Here is a 14,332-nt window from a genome sequence, read left to right as displayed (position 1 = left end):
ACAAATAAATTTTGAACCATCAAAATATTTTATTAAAAAAATAATAACCATACAGCAAGAGTAACGTGCCACTTATTACATTATCCAAGTTTCAATCCATAAATATAGTATATTGAAATTAAAGCAAGGAGTTATGTATAGTCGTAAATAAATCGGTAAGCTTAACTACAGAATACAGTATATATATGTAAAATAAAGTTGATAACATTATTTGTAGAATATCTTTTTACGCACATACACTCACCTACACATACACATACCCACACAAAAAAGGGTCCTTATTTACATAAATTACATATTCTTTTTATTGTCTCTAAAAAATAGTTATTTTATTATTTTACATATGGACCCGTTCCTTTCGATCGTTTGCAAGTTTTGACTCATGTGCCTTTCGATTGTCAATGTATTTTCCTATAATTAATCAAATTCAAAACATGTCGAGGCAAATAGTTCAATGTTTCAAGCATTATTTTTGTAACAACATTTTTAATAAATAGGTTTTTATTGTTTTTTTACTGAATCTGTTATTTTATAAATAATGTATGTATCATCCGATGCAAAATTGAAACCACCATAATTCCTCATACTTATCAGTTTACTCTTACCAAGACTAGTGTTATTGATGAAAAATTTTAAGCAATCCTGGCAGTGAATGCTTTGTTTTGAAACATGCATTACTGATTCTGCAAAGTAAGCTGTGACCTCATTAGTATACTTATCACACGTTCAAAACTTTGATGCTCTGTAGTCATGACTGACAAGGCAGCTTTTATTTCGAGAATAATTTGTAATATGAACTGATAAAATTGGCTGCCGTATTGATGGTGAAGCTTAACTATTTGTAGAGGCGTTTTTTTACTTTTTTATGGGTATTTAAACATTTTTCTTCATTAGGTTGCATCGTATCGTTAGTATTCTGAGTATTTGGTAATAAAAAAGTATTATTTAAAGATGAGCAGTTGGCTGAACCTGATATTACACATGACATTTAGTGAAAGGTAAGCTTCTTGTATGCAAATAAAAATTGAGAGGTGGTTGGGTAATTATTATGGCCGTTCATACTTCTTATAAGTAGAAAAAAGGTTCTACTTGTACTAGTCTACTATCTAAAACTTAAACAGTTCGGTATTTTATATCCGCCATTTTCCTACTTCTTTCACAGGTTCAGAAAACTCTAATTTTGTTATGTACTCTATGAGACTACCAACCTGTTTTTGCAGTACAGATAATGTTTCTTCAAAAATTGGTACTAGGGTAGGATTTTTACTGAATTTAATTCTAACGTTTAATAAATCAAACATTTCTTTTATTTTTTCGCAAAACTTAGCAGTTAGTTTACATTTTAACAATTAAAGATCACCCAATTTATTTTTTAGAAATCTTGGAGCAACAGCAGTGCTTCTGTTCAAAATTTAAGCTACAAAAAATACTTTAATCTTTTTGTTTGTAAAATTAATATATCTATTGCTCATTTAGTTGTTAGTGCATTGTCATTTTTCTTTTTTTTGTTCTTCATTTAAGTTAACATTGTATTTCTAGTCCATGGTATTATTTTTATCGAATGTAAAAGGTCCTTTTAAACAAAATTGGTTTTTACTAAGTCTTGAGCAGTGGCAGGGGTTGTAAAAAATGTATACAGGTTCTTAGGTGACAGGATCTTGAAAATACGATTAAAAATTTGTTTTATTACAATTTAAACTGACTTCCAAATTTTTACTAGATACTCTATATGCCGAATTGCCATCAAACGTGAAGCTCATAATCTTAATTTTTTTTCGTCTAGCAATGACAGCCAATCTTTCAAAAGAATAGCCTTTTCGATACCCGTTAGAAAATAAATAAAGTAGTGAAAAACTGTGGCTTTGGACTCCCCATTAATGCTCTCCAAAACGAAAACGAATGGTTTAGAAGCTGTTCTTTCCTCTTTAGTTGAATTTAGTTCTGAAAACTGACCAATACAATTTACCAGTCCTTTACATAAATAAGTGATTTTATTCCATTTCTTATGTTTCTTAATATTTATCTTGTCAAAGGTTAAACTGAAAACTAATGTTTGATCTTTCTCAACCATATCACTAATTTTGCTTATAATGTCAAATGATATTCTGGGGGAACAATCATCTATTTTTAACCACCTCTTGAATGTTTCAATAGTTGGGAAGCACTTTAAAAAGTGGAAGTATAACGTACTTGCAAAACTGTGTTAATTAGATGGAAAAGGAGACGTTAGTTTTGAATTTTTTATTCCGTCAACCAATTCTTGGATATAACGTGATAGTTCTTACAAAGTGAAAAAATAAAAAATCTGATAGAAAAATCGTGAGTTGAAGTACAAATATCTATCTTGTATCGAACAAAAATTTTGTAACAAAATTGTTTTTGCTGCATCTACTGCAATATTTTACATAATTTCACATGATAAGGTATTTTTGAGTAAATACGTTTTGTAACCTTTTGTGTTGAATTTCATGTTCGCTGTACGACATACAGAGTTTTGTCATGAGAACTATCCTTCACAAAATTAGTGAGTCTTGTATTAGTTGAAAATTTATATTTCATAAAGTTGAAACTATGTATGATGCAGAAATAGGTAAAAACTATATAAAAAATAAATAAAAATGTATCTATTCAAATAAAATAAAAAATGATTACATAAGTTTATCTATAATTAAATGTTGTAAAACTAAAATAAATGTATTTTCAAAAGGATTTAAATAACATTTTAAAAGTTTGAAGCACTATTTTTACTATTAGTCTTTAGATCCATAATCACATCACTTAAACCACGAATTTTCTGTGTCGTAAGTTTTTGTTGTGACCTGCAGCTAATTTTTTATCTTGCACGTTTTTGTACTGCAAAAGTAAGTCTCAGCCTTCCTTATGTGTAAAGTTTGATCTGGATATGTATATATTTTCGACTCTATCGATAAAGTTGATCCGTTTTGGTTCTCTATTATTTTTAAATGTATTTTTTCTGCAATTTAATTTTTTTAGTTTAACACATTTGCAGTGAGACAATCGTATAATATAATGTTCACTTTTTCTTTAAATTACACACAACGTTTGTGGGACTGATTAATAAAATACAATCATCTCCCATTTTATCTCTTGCAGATTCTTTAATAGAATTTATCAGACTACTTACAAAAACCTCAGCAGATTCTAAACTGGGTTGAAAAATCAGCCGCATTATTAAGCATATTGTTAGTTATTTCTCGAGAGTTAAAATTAAATGTTTGACGTGATTTGTCAGCATGTTCTTCGTATCATGTTTCCTTTGAAAAAGTCCTCCTACTTCATACTACTATTTATTGAAAACACTATGAAGATGAGGGGCACATTACAAAGTTTCATTTGTTTTAGCGTTAAACAATTCATAATCATCTCCGTCAACTGCCAGTAGCGACTAATTGAATGTATCAATTGGTGCTAAATTTTCCAATCCAGCTCAGCTGAGTGCTACATCAGTCTCATTATGTTTCTCAAAAGAAGGCTAAAATTAACAATCTAGAAGTTCCCTCTTCAACAACCTTCTCCTGCTTTGCCCTTTAGCAATGACTATACGTTTTATGATTCTAATACTGAAATCGATGAAATTTTCAATAAAGCAAGCACAATTATCCTTCATTTTTGATGACAATAATTGTTTGCGTTTTAAAATTCTGATGATGTTTATGGTCAAGACAAATAAAAACTACAAAAGGTATTTCACGAAAAATTTTGTTTATTAGAAAAAAGGCGTGTTCTTCTATACGTAAATTAAATTTTTTGAATCCATGGATGAATTATGCTTATTGTTAATTTTACTCATACGAAAGAAAATGACCCTAAACTTTAAGGATTATACTACAAAAAATATTGAATAATTTAGCATAAGGCCTCTGTGATAACAAAGAAAGCCTTAAAAATAGTAGACAGAACTTAGCGTTATTTATGTCATTCAAATAAACATTTTGGAAATATATTAATTGATTAAGAGGAAGATTATTGCTAACATCTCCGTGTCCTATAAAATAGTAATGAGAGTGAAGTAATAGCTAGTACTGTTAAATCACTTTTTTTTTTAATTTCTTCCTATTTTGAACTTAAGTATTAACATTTTTTGATGAAAACGTTGTAAATTATTGTAAATCGTCATTGAAAGTCAAGGAAAAAACTAAAACATTCATAATTATAAGACATTAAAGAAATAATGAGATTATTTGGTCATAAATAAAACCGACTTCTCGTAATAAGTCCACTTATACCCTAGATGACGAAATTATGAATTAACTGAACAGGAATATATCAACGTATTATAACATAAATCGTGCAACTATTGAAGATCATATAATTAACATAAATATTATTATAAATTTTTGATGGAAACTTAATATTGTATTCGTAGAAGTCTTCTACCCTATGAACTTTACTCGAAAGTTCAAGCAGCAGTTACATTTACAAGAAGTTTAAGGATACGTTACAGTTTATGTAATATTATTTGATTGTAAATAAAATCATGTAAAAATTATTTCGAAATAGAAGCGCTATCTAAATGAAAAAAAATAATTAAGATTATCATACCAAAAATAACCTTAAATACAGGCAAATCATAATTCTTACCTTTTATATAATACAAAAAGCCATTTTTTTTAGTTTAAGCCATTGCCATGACGATTGATAAATCACAATAGTAACAATTTGACAGTACTGGCTTATATTTATAAAAACCTTTATTTGATCATTATGAATTCCATGTAACGTAAAAACAGTGCAAAATGCAAAATAGTATATTTATTTAAATTAATAATTATAAAAATCGTAAAATAAAAAATATTGTATAGAAAGACATTATTAGTTTAACCGTACTTAAAAAAACATTAATAACTAGGGGCCCCCCGTCTCGGCTTCGCCCGAAAATCACTAAATAAAACACCGTAGTGTGTTAACATGTAATGTGAAACGTTTTCAGTTAAAAATTTTACATCTATTTCCGACACTTCTCAGAACAAAAATCTTCTTATTAAAAAAAAACGTATTTGTTTGGAATCCATACAGTTTGTTTGATCAATTAAAAATCTGTAGAAAGTGAAAAGAATATAACAATGCGGAAAAGTACTGTGCACGCCTTATGCCATAAATTTATACTTGGCCATAAAAGGCCGTTGATTTGCAGTTTCTCCCGTGTAATCTATGAACAGGGCTATTTTTTAAACCTGTTAAGATGTAAAACTCACAAAAAATATATGATTAAATAAAATTTTTTTTCTCTTATCTCACAACTTTATTTACACAGCATTAAAGTCATCGAGCTTAATCTCTACATTTTTTATCGCCACAAAAACATAAATACATATTCTATCAATTTAAAAATCTGAAAGATTCAAGAGATTTTCAAAAGGATTATAGTGAAAATCTAATCTCTCACTTAATAAATTCTTTATTTATCGATTTTTATGCTGCTTCAATCTCGATATATGTTCAGCGTCATTTTCTTGATGCTTCAAACTGTATTCATTAGATGCATTCGAAGTTTTCCTTCCGATTCGACTTCTTACGACTTTTGGCATAGTTAAGACTTTTGTGACCCCTAAAGGCTATTTGATTCAACTTTATTAGGTTGTAATATATTTGTTGGCAAGGTAGTTCGACGTCGGATGACCCTGAAAAGGACTAGTGAGCTTTTCAAGTAAATTCTTTCTTAACTAAAGTTTCCAGCCAACATGATTGCCTATATACCTCAGGGTGACCTTCAGGGGATTATTGTAGCACCACACTGATCGGGAGGACAACTACAACGTTTGAAGCTTTGGAGCTAGTTCTAGAGATCTTTCCTAGCGTCTCCAGGTATTACGCCGAAGACGTTAGTGTCTAAAGCACCTTTTTTTTGCAGGCTCAGTTGTTTTGGTGATCTAAGGTGGAGAGATTGGTTTGGGATGCTTGTGCGTTGGAGGCTGTCCAGTTGGCTTAAGTTTATTTTTTATTCATAGCTGTTAGGTTCTCCCAGTGCAGACCTTAGAGAGGATAAGTGATTGCTGGTTTTCCAGCCTTGCGATGGACAACTTCGCGCGTGACGCCTGCTAGTGAATGACTGACTTGGTTTAATAGTAGCCGGCTCTACATAGTTTTTTAGTCCACGAATCACTTTCGAAAATGGTAGTAAAAATTTATTTGTTGGCAAAGTAGTATAAATTTAGGTGGCCCTCAAAAGAACCGATAAGATTGATGGTGAAGTAGGGAACTTTAATACTTAAAGTGGCCCTGAAAAGGGCCAGTGGTGAAACTTCCAGTTATTCCTTATCATTATTTTTGATTATAAAGAGCTGGTTGCGAGTAGCTTGACTCTTAAAGTCTCTGTGTACGGAGACTGTGATGGAGGGAGATACGTCGCTTACCAAAAAATATCTCGTCTTCGAGTCGTCCCCTGGATAACCAACCGCTCCTCGTGAGTCGGGAGGGTGAGCCTGGAGAAAACTTTCTCTGTAGGTACACCCTGTGGATGACCACTAAGAGGGAGGCCGTTGTGGCTGCCCGTTCTCTTCAGGGCTGTCTTCCCTGGCTTGTATTCAAAGTAGAAAATTCTCTGACGGCACCAGGCTAGACAGTTGAATGGCCACAGAGCTCTGAAGTGTTGTATCGGGTTGTGCTCTAGCTAAACCCGTCCCCTAGCGTTCCGCTGGTGATATTGACGTTCCAAACACCTATTTTTCCGTGGCACTCGGATATCTTGGCTTTCTGGGGTCAAAATCGATTTGTAAAGCTTGCCCATGAAAAAAGAGTGTCATGGGTAGCTGGGATGCCCAGCTGCATGGCTGACGCCTCTGTGCTTGGTGTACTGCCGATGAATGGCTTCGAATATCAACAATTAGATGGGGCATCTTATAACCTTTCTTCACTATCTTTGACCGTGGGGGGCTTCAATTTTACCTCGACGCCACCCAGCGGATCCCACTGAACTAAAGCGCAAAGCTAGCTTATTTTAGCAAAACTTTAAGCTTGTTTATCGCTATTGTTATTAACTTTTTAAAGAAAAAAACTGTGCGAAAACCATCTCGGAATTATCAAGAATCAGTATGCCAAATTTCGGCAAAATCGGTTCAGTAGCTCTCGCGGTTAGCGATTACAACGGTTTTAGCGACTTTGCTTTATATCTTGGTAAGATTAGTTAACGTTTAATACAAAACCTATTGAATAATTTAGTTAACATGAAACAACAATTAAAGGATTTGTTTTTTTTTCCATTTAGAGTTGAGTACAGACAGTAAACTTTTTCGTGTTTGGGAAAGGCTTCTGGTGATGATTTCAACGATTACTGTTCATAAATATGTAAAAATTCTCACATTACGTGTTATTATAACATATCATACAAGACATTTATAGATATAATTCTTTAACAAACTGGACGAATTGGGGAAAAATCTGACTGATTTATTTTTTATTTAGCTGAAACTTTTTTCACGAATTCTTAATCAAAAAATAGATGCGTTTTAGAGAAATTTTTAATTGAGGAGATTGAAAGTTGAATATTTCATGATTTCTGCCTTGGAAACTTATTTTATGAAAGCTTATTACTTTAGTTTATTTTAAGTTACAGAAAACTTTTTTTTTTAAATAAAAGAGCAAACTTTGAGAAAAAAATGTTTCCAAAAAAATTCATATTTTTTTAAACAAGTAAAACGTTTAAATCAATTTCCAACCATGATCCCGAAATGTTAACAATTTCTCAATATAAACATCGTACTCTGCGTCAAACTTTCTTTAAAAAATGTATATTTTTTTAACTAAAAAAGTTATGTTTGTTGGTAGAGATTAATTAATTTATCTAGCTTGGCACTTCGTATCGATGCGTGGATATTTCTGCATGCTTTTTTTTTTAACCTGCCATTATTTTTCTTAATAACGTTTATGATTGTTTTTCTATTAGTCAACTCTTTTAATAAAAAAAAAAAAAAGATTATTAGCAAACAGGACTTTCTCATTCATTGAACAACATAATGACATGTGAGCAAATGAAAAAAACATTCACCACGATTTCAATAAAATATTTCTTGAAAACGTTATTCATTAGTGATTAATAATTTTCCAATTAATTGTATATGTACTTATAATTGATGATAGATCATGTGAAAGACAGGCGAGAAAAATGTAATAGTTAAACTGTTATCAAACTATGGAGATAATTAGCATTAATTTTTTCCAACTTAATCAGTAAATATTTAAAGCATAGTGTGTCTCAGAATTTAAAAAAACAGACAGTATAATTCAGAAATTACCGTTGAATGGAGCAGTTAAGAATGCACTGATAAGTGATATTGATTGTTTTGATTGACACATGCACCCACGTGCGCGTGCTTATACATACATACGAATAGTCAGGAAACATTTAATCCCAACATGATGCTTGAAACAGTATCAAAAAAAATAATAAGCATAAATGTTTGCGCTGACAAATGTTTCAATATTTTCAATAAGAGTAGTCACTCAAACAAAGCGCTGTGATTGCGAAAAGTTTCTAAAGATCTACTACGTCAACTGAATGTACCAATAACTGCTGAGGCATTAGACCATACAACTTGTAATTCCTGTCGTTTGCGCATCTCAAAAAGTATAAAAGAAAATAAAGCTACAGGTAAAGTTTAAATGGTAATTAATATACGACATCAAGGTTATCAAATCTTTTAATTTTTTAATTAATTTTCAATGCACATTTTCATACACATTTCTTATTCTCTATAGCAGGATCATGAAAAGGAATCTTCTAATGAACAATCTGATATAAAATTGAGTAGTGAGACAAAGAGAGCCTTAAGATTTTAAGGTGGAAACAAAAAATTTTTGAATGATAGTTATTATTATTTTAATTATGGATTGCGTTTCTTGGAAGCATCACCTTTTAAAAAATGCAAATCAATTCAAAAAGTTATTCCGATGAAAAATTAAAATAATCAGAGGTAATAGAAAGAACAGTTTTTTATGCAAACGATGATGGTCCAGATAATGTTGATGAAGATAATGACATCTTAATTTCAAAAAACTTGCAGGAAAGTGTTAATACCCATACAGACCGATCTTAAAAAGTTGAAACTTTGACTATTTTCAGATACTTGTCTTATCAAAAAATCCAAGTGAATTCTTACAACTTTTTACCAATGGTTTAAAAAAATTACTAGTAAATTCTTTTATGTTAAAAAACAAATAGAATCCTTGAAATATAAGAAAACAAACCATGAAACGGCCTTTTCAGTTTATTATAAAAATAATTAATGAAACTGAAGGAAAAGTTAACATTTTGGTTTCCATTTCTAAATGGATACATAATAATACTACTGCTGTTTATCTCTTTAAAAAACAACTCATGGAACTTATGAAAACAAATTTGAAATGCGTTAATAAAGTAATAATATTTTTTTCGCAAAATGCAAGTATATAGTAAAAAAATAAGTAAAACTTTAGAAACATTACTCATCATTTACAATATTTCAGAATAGCAGCTAAATATAATTTTTTTTCAACTTTTCATGGCAAGGGATCCTGTAATGGAATAGGTAAAACGTTAACATCCTTTAAGTACTTGCTGCTAGAGCTAGTACTTAAAGGATGAATAGTACCATTCTAACACTCCATGAATGATACGCTTGGGCAATAAAAGCTTTGCATAATATAACGAGTTGCTATTCTACAAATCATGAGTCTGAAAAAAAAGATGAAATGATGTCAGCACGTTTTTAAAAACCTCTAACGATAAAAGGCACTTGACAGTTCCATTGCATGATTCAAATCTCTATTCAGGTACTAGAATCTAAAAAATTTTCATTTGATGATATACAACAGTTGTATACGTCTTTAAATAAACATTTAAATGTTAATATTGAGATGTCGTTCTAGATTTAAAAATAGGGTTCATGTAAAGTATTAATAAATAAAAGTAATCCTCAAAAATAGAAATGAATATGCTAGTAAATACGTTTATTTTTCCAATTATAATTATTAGTAAAGTATTATTGGCTAATAATAATTATAACTCGATTTACCAAATAAAAAATTTTGAATAATCATTAATTTCATTGAGAAAAACTATACTTAAACTTGCAGAGGTATCTACGGGCTGATACGACGTCCCGTGCAAGATAAATTGATTTATCTCTACCAGTAAACATGATTCCTCCATCAATAAAATGCACGTTTATTACAGAAAATTTGATGTAGGTTACAATGATTGTATTACGTAATCGTTAAAATTTTGGGGTCGCGGTTAAGAATTAATTAAAATATTTCAACTGCTTATAACAATATAAAATGTTTAAAAATTTTTTTTAAAGTATTTTATTTTTTATTCAAAAACAAAATGATGTACATATGTATGTGTACTTCTTATAAATCATGTGGGCACTGTCAGGGTGGTAGGGAGTTAAAAAAATTGTGTGGGTGATTTGTGGGAAACTGTTGTGTGGAGGTAGTATTGGTGTAGAGGTATGTTGGGGAAGATGGCGTAGAGGTTTGGAGAAAAAATATGCCAAGTCGAAGTAACGGAGAAAACAACACAATTCGACCTAATTTTGTGGAGAGTGAGTGGTGGGCTCTGGAGAGCTGTGGAAGTTAAGTAGAATGCCCCATGCAAAAAACTACAAAAAGATAGCACAAAAAATATTAGTAATTTATTATCATGAGCTGTTATGTATACTATTAGTTCGTATAACGTATAAACGATCCTGCATTTGCGATAGGCTTAAATACTATTGTCTAACAAACAATATTTCTTAGAAAGCAATTACTGTCATGCATCTTTATCAACTAAGACAAATTTTTTGCTTGGGTCTAAATTTTAGAAAACATTCAAGGTGACAAAATATAAAACTAATATAAGAAAGGGGGAGGGCCGATTTGGACGGTTTTGGCCTGACATGCTTTTATTTTTTTCGATTTTTTCACCGATTTTTGATGTTTTGACGTTCAAATGACCTTCAAATGACTTTGAAACTGACGTGGTAGAGGTCAACAAATGTCAGATTCGTAATCAGCGACCCAAAAAACTATTATATACCATAAATCACCTTAGAATCCATGTTTGACAGTGTCAAATTTCTCGAAACTACTATTTATAAGTAGTAGGGGATGGTCCGTTCATGGTTGAATCAACTTTGTATATGTTTATAAGATATTTATACTGATAAAGATAATTTTGCTCTTTAACAATAAATCAAATTTAAGAATCAGAAGAGTTATTATAATAATGTTTTAATTGACCTACACCACAAATATAATCATCAAGAAGATGTCACTGATAAATTACTTTGTCAGCAAATGTTGGCTGATATGTATGCGAATTTAAATTACGATCAGATGACAATTTTTGATACTGTATGCAAAATACGTGATAAAATTTATTTTATAGATGGCCCTAGAGGTTAAGAGACAACTTATTTTTAGACAAAATTCATCATTTATTCTATCGCTAACGATAATTTAAAAGTATTTGAAAAACTAATGCTATTTTATTTTTACACAATAAATGCACTTATTTTTAAACAATAAAATTTTAAATAGATCCAAAAAAAGTTCTAATTTTAAAATTTTAAAATATTGATTTTTATATTTTCTCTAGAAATCCTTAACAGTATCTGTTAAGGCTTACCACCTCACTAACTTTATATAAAAACGGGTAAAGTAATACCCATTAGTAAGGACCAGTAATGTTAATCAGAAACTTAAGGATATTAGATGGTTTATGCAATACTACACGATCGCGAGTAGCAAAGTGTAAGTGTATCATGGATAAATTTAAGTTGTGAATATTTATATCAGTTCATAATTTCTAAGTATATCTGCTTTAAGACAAATTAAGACAACTACAGTGAGTTTTGTATTGGATTATCGAAAATTTGAACAAAGATTTAGTAGTAGAAATATCTATTTAAAAGAAACATAAAATTAAATTCCTTTTGAACTAACAAAAACAGCAACTAGATAGTAATATAATTATGAAGATAAAGAAAATAAAAAGTATAAAAAAAGAAATAAAAACGAAGTCAAAAGTCAAGGTGGTCTTGAATTCTTGTAAATGAGCTGATAAATCTTTGACACACCATAAAAGTCGTTATGTTTCTCTTTTTTCATTTCATAAAACTTAACAATCTGCCAATTTTTACTCAAGTAAAAAATAGCTAATACTGTTGATTGAAGAAAATAACAATATTCTGAACAACAATCTCGCTTTAAAAGAAAAAAATTGTTTTTTCTTAGGCTCTACAAGCGTGACGAAAATCAATTCGTCTACAACAAATTCTATTCCAAAAAATTCTTGACTAGTCAATCGAGCAAGTTTGATGGTAACTTTATAAAAAAAAAATGTGAAAGTCAATTTGACCTCCCTATTTTTTATCTTTTAGATCTTATAGAAAATGATGCATGATTGTTTAATTGTTTAATAAAGTAAAGAAAGACAACGATTTCATTGTTTTTTGTTAAATGATTTTACCAAAGATTTTACAGCAATACTCTAATAAAATAAGTTGTAGGTGTTGCAAATATCTACCAAATAAGCCCAAACTTTTGAAGAATCATTCAGGTGTTTATAAAAATCAGATAATAAGAACGCTATAACTGAAAATTTGTTTTGCAGTAAAGAATAGTTAGTTTTCCAAAAGTTTGTACTTTTTTCAAAAATGCGTTTATTTACTAAATAGGCACTTTTCTGAAAATTGCTTGTTTTTTCTTAATGTCGCAGCAAAACGTACGTAAGATTATTTTATTCTTACATACTTGTACTTTTAATAAATTATTACTGGCAAATCGATTTAAGCAACGTGGGCACTGCAAAATACATTATAAAAAAAGCTCGTAGATCCAAAATTAATTTTTACAAACAATTCTGTAAAAAAAGGGGCTTGAGAATATAAATAACACCTGCTAGTACTTAATACGCTAGTATTCACTTCGTGCAGAAATTTAAAACAACGCCACCTGCAGGGGAAGAGATGTCGATGCTAACTAACAAGAATACACAGCATCAGATGGACAATGGTAGATTACAAGTGCTTATTTCAACAATAATAAATATTTAACAACTGATATAAGTTTTTTCAGTCCCAAGTAACATATTAATAGAAAGTAATACTTTTAAACATCATGAAAAAATGTAAATTTCTATTAGAAAATGGATATAATGTACGAGGGAGCATAATAAATATTACTTTGTAATGTGCTGATTTAAAAGTACTAAACGAAATGAATTAATATTTGAAGAAAACATAAATTACTCTTGAAATAAACGCTTTTAACAGATCATTGTCCATAAGATTCTGTGTATTCTTGTTAGTTAGCATCGACAATTTTTTCCCTGCTGCTAGCGTTGTTCAAAATGCTGCACGAAGCTAATACGTATGGTAAACCGTGTACACAAGCATAAATCATTTTTATTTGATAACATTTTTCGTGGTGCCAATAAAATTTATGAAATAATTAATAATGAAACAAATTATTAGACTCTAATGGCATACTGGCAATAAGTTTTATTTTCATTGAAGTATAAAGTATGCAACGTTCTGCTTGTGTATTCAATAACTCTTTCTAAGTGAAAAGTAAACTACGTCGAATATTCTCAAAAAATTATACAACAATAGTTACATTAAGTCAATTAACAGTTGACCATAGCACATATGCGTTTATAATAACATTAGATTAGCAACAGACTATACTGGTAAAATGCGATACATGTTTCACAGAAAATAAAAATATTAGACTATCCTCACGGCAAATTTTAACTCTCTACATTGTAAAATGGAGCATCAAGTATATTTGTGAAATAAACTCATTTCAGCTTCTACAGGTCGTACATCTTAGTTTTTTTTTAATGAAGATAAAAAATTAATAACCAAATAATTGACTCAAATTTTTTAAGGCTTACTTGGTATATATTTTCAATACTTTCAACTTATTTTATTGGAGAAATGTTTTACAATTTTTGGTAAACATCATATGATTAAAAAACAAAAAAATCGTTTTTCTTTACTTCATTGCACAATCAAACAGTAATACACCATTTATTAAGTATTTGGAAGTTAGTTCAATAAATGTACATTTAAAAAAGAGAGAGGTGAAACTGACTTTTGCATATTTTTATACCATAACCTCTCTGATGACTAGTTCATAGAGCTCATAGCTTATTCAATCTTTTAAAACTAATAGCCTCTAAAAAATTCCTTTGATTCCTCAACTGTAGATTTTCTACAGATGGGATGATGTAGAACTGTTATTTGTCTTAGTTTGAATTCTATATTATCTGAAATAAAGTAATTATCTGCTGAGGTAACATAATTTAATTGTTTTAAATATGTAGGCTTTATGAAAAAAAGTT

At 29.9% G+C, this 14,332-nt stretch overlaps 1 protein-coding gene across 4 annotated transcripts in view; it reads left to right on the top strand.

Annotated features, from left to right (window-relative positions):
- The window catches only part of IntS3 (integrator complex subunit 3), a 254,728-nt gene that overhangs the window by 173,622 nt on the left and 66,774 nt on the right, over positions 1–14,332 (top strand). The gene's annotated exons all lie outside the window — the stretch shown is intronic.

This window comes from Copidosoma floridanum, unplaced genomic scaffold (genome assembly GCF_036245765.1).
Source record: "Copidosoma floridanum isolate Cflo_tuat_1 unplaced genomic scaffold, Cflo_Japanese_pri ptg000021l, whole genome shotgun sequence".
Lineage (NCBI taxonomy): Eukaryota > Metazoa > Arthropoda > Insecta > Hymenoptera > Encyrtidae > Copidosoma > Copidosoma floridanum.
Note: the sequence above shows the minus strand (reverse complement) of the source record. Positions and strands in the feature narration are given on the sequence as shown.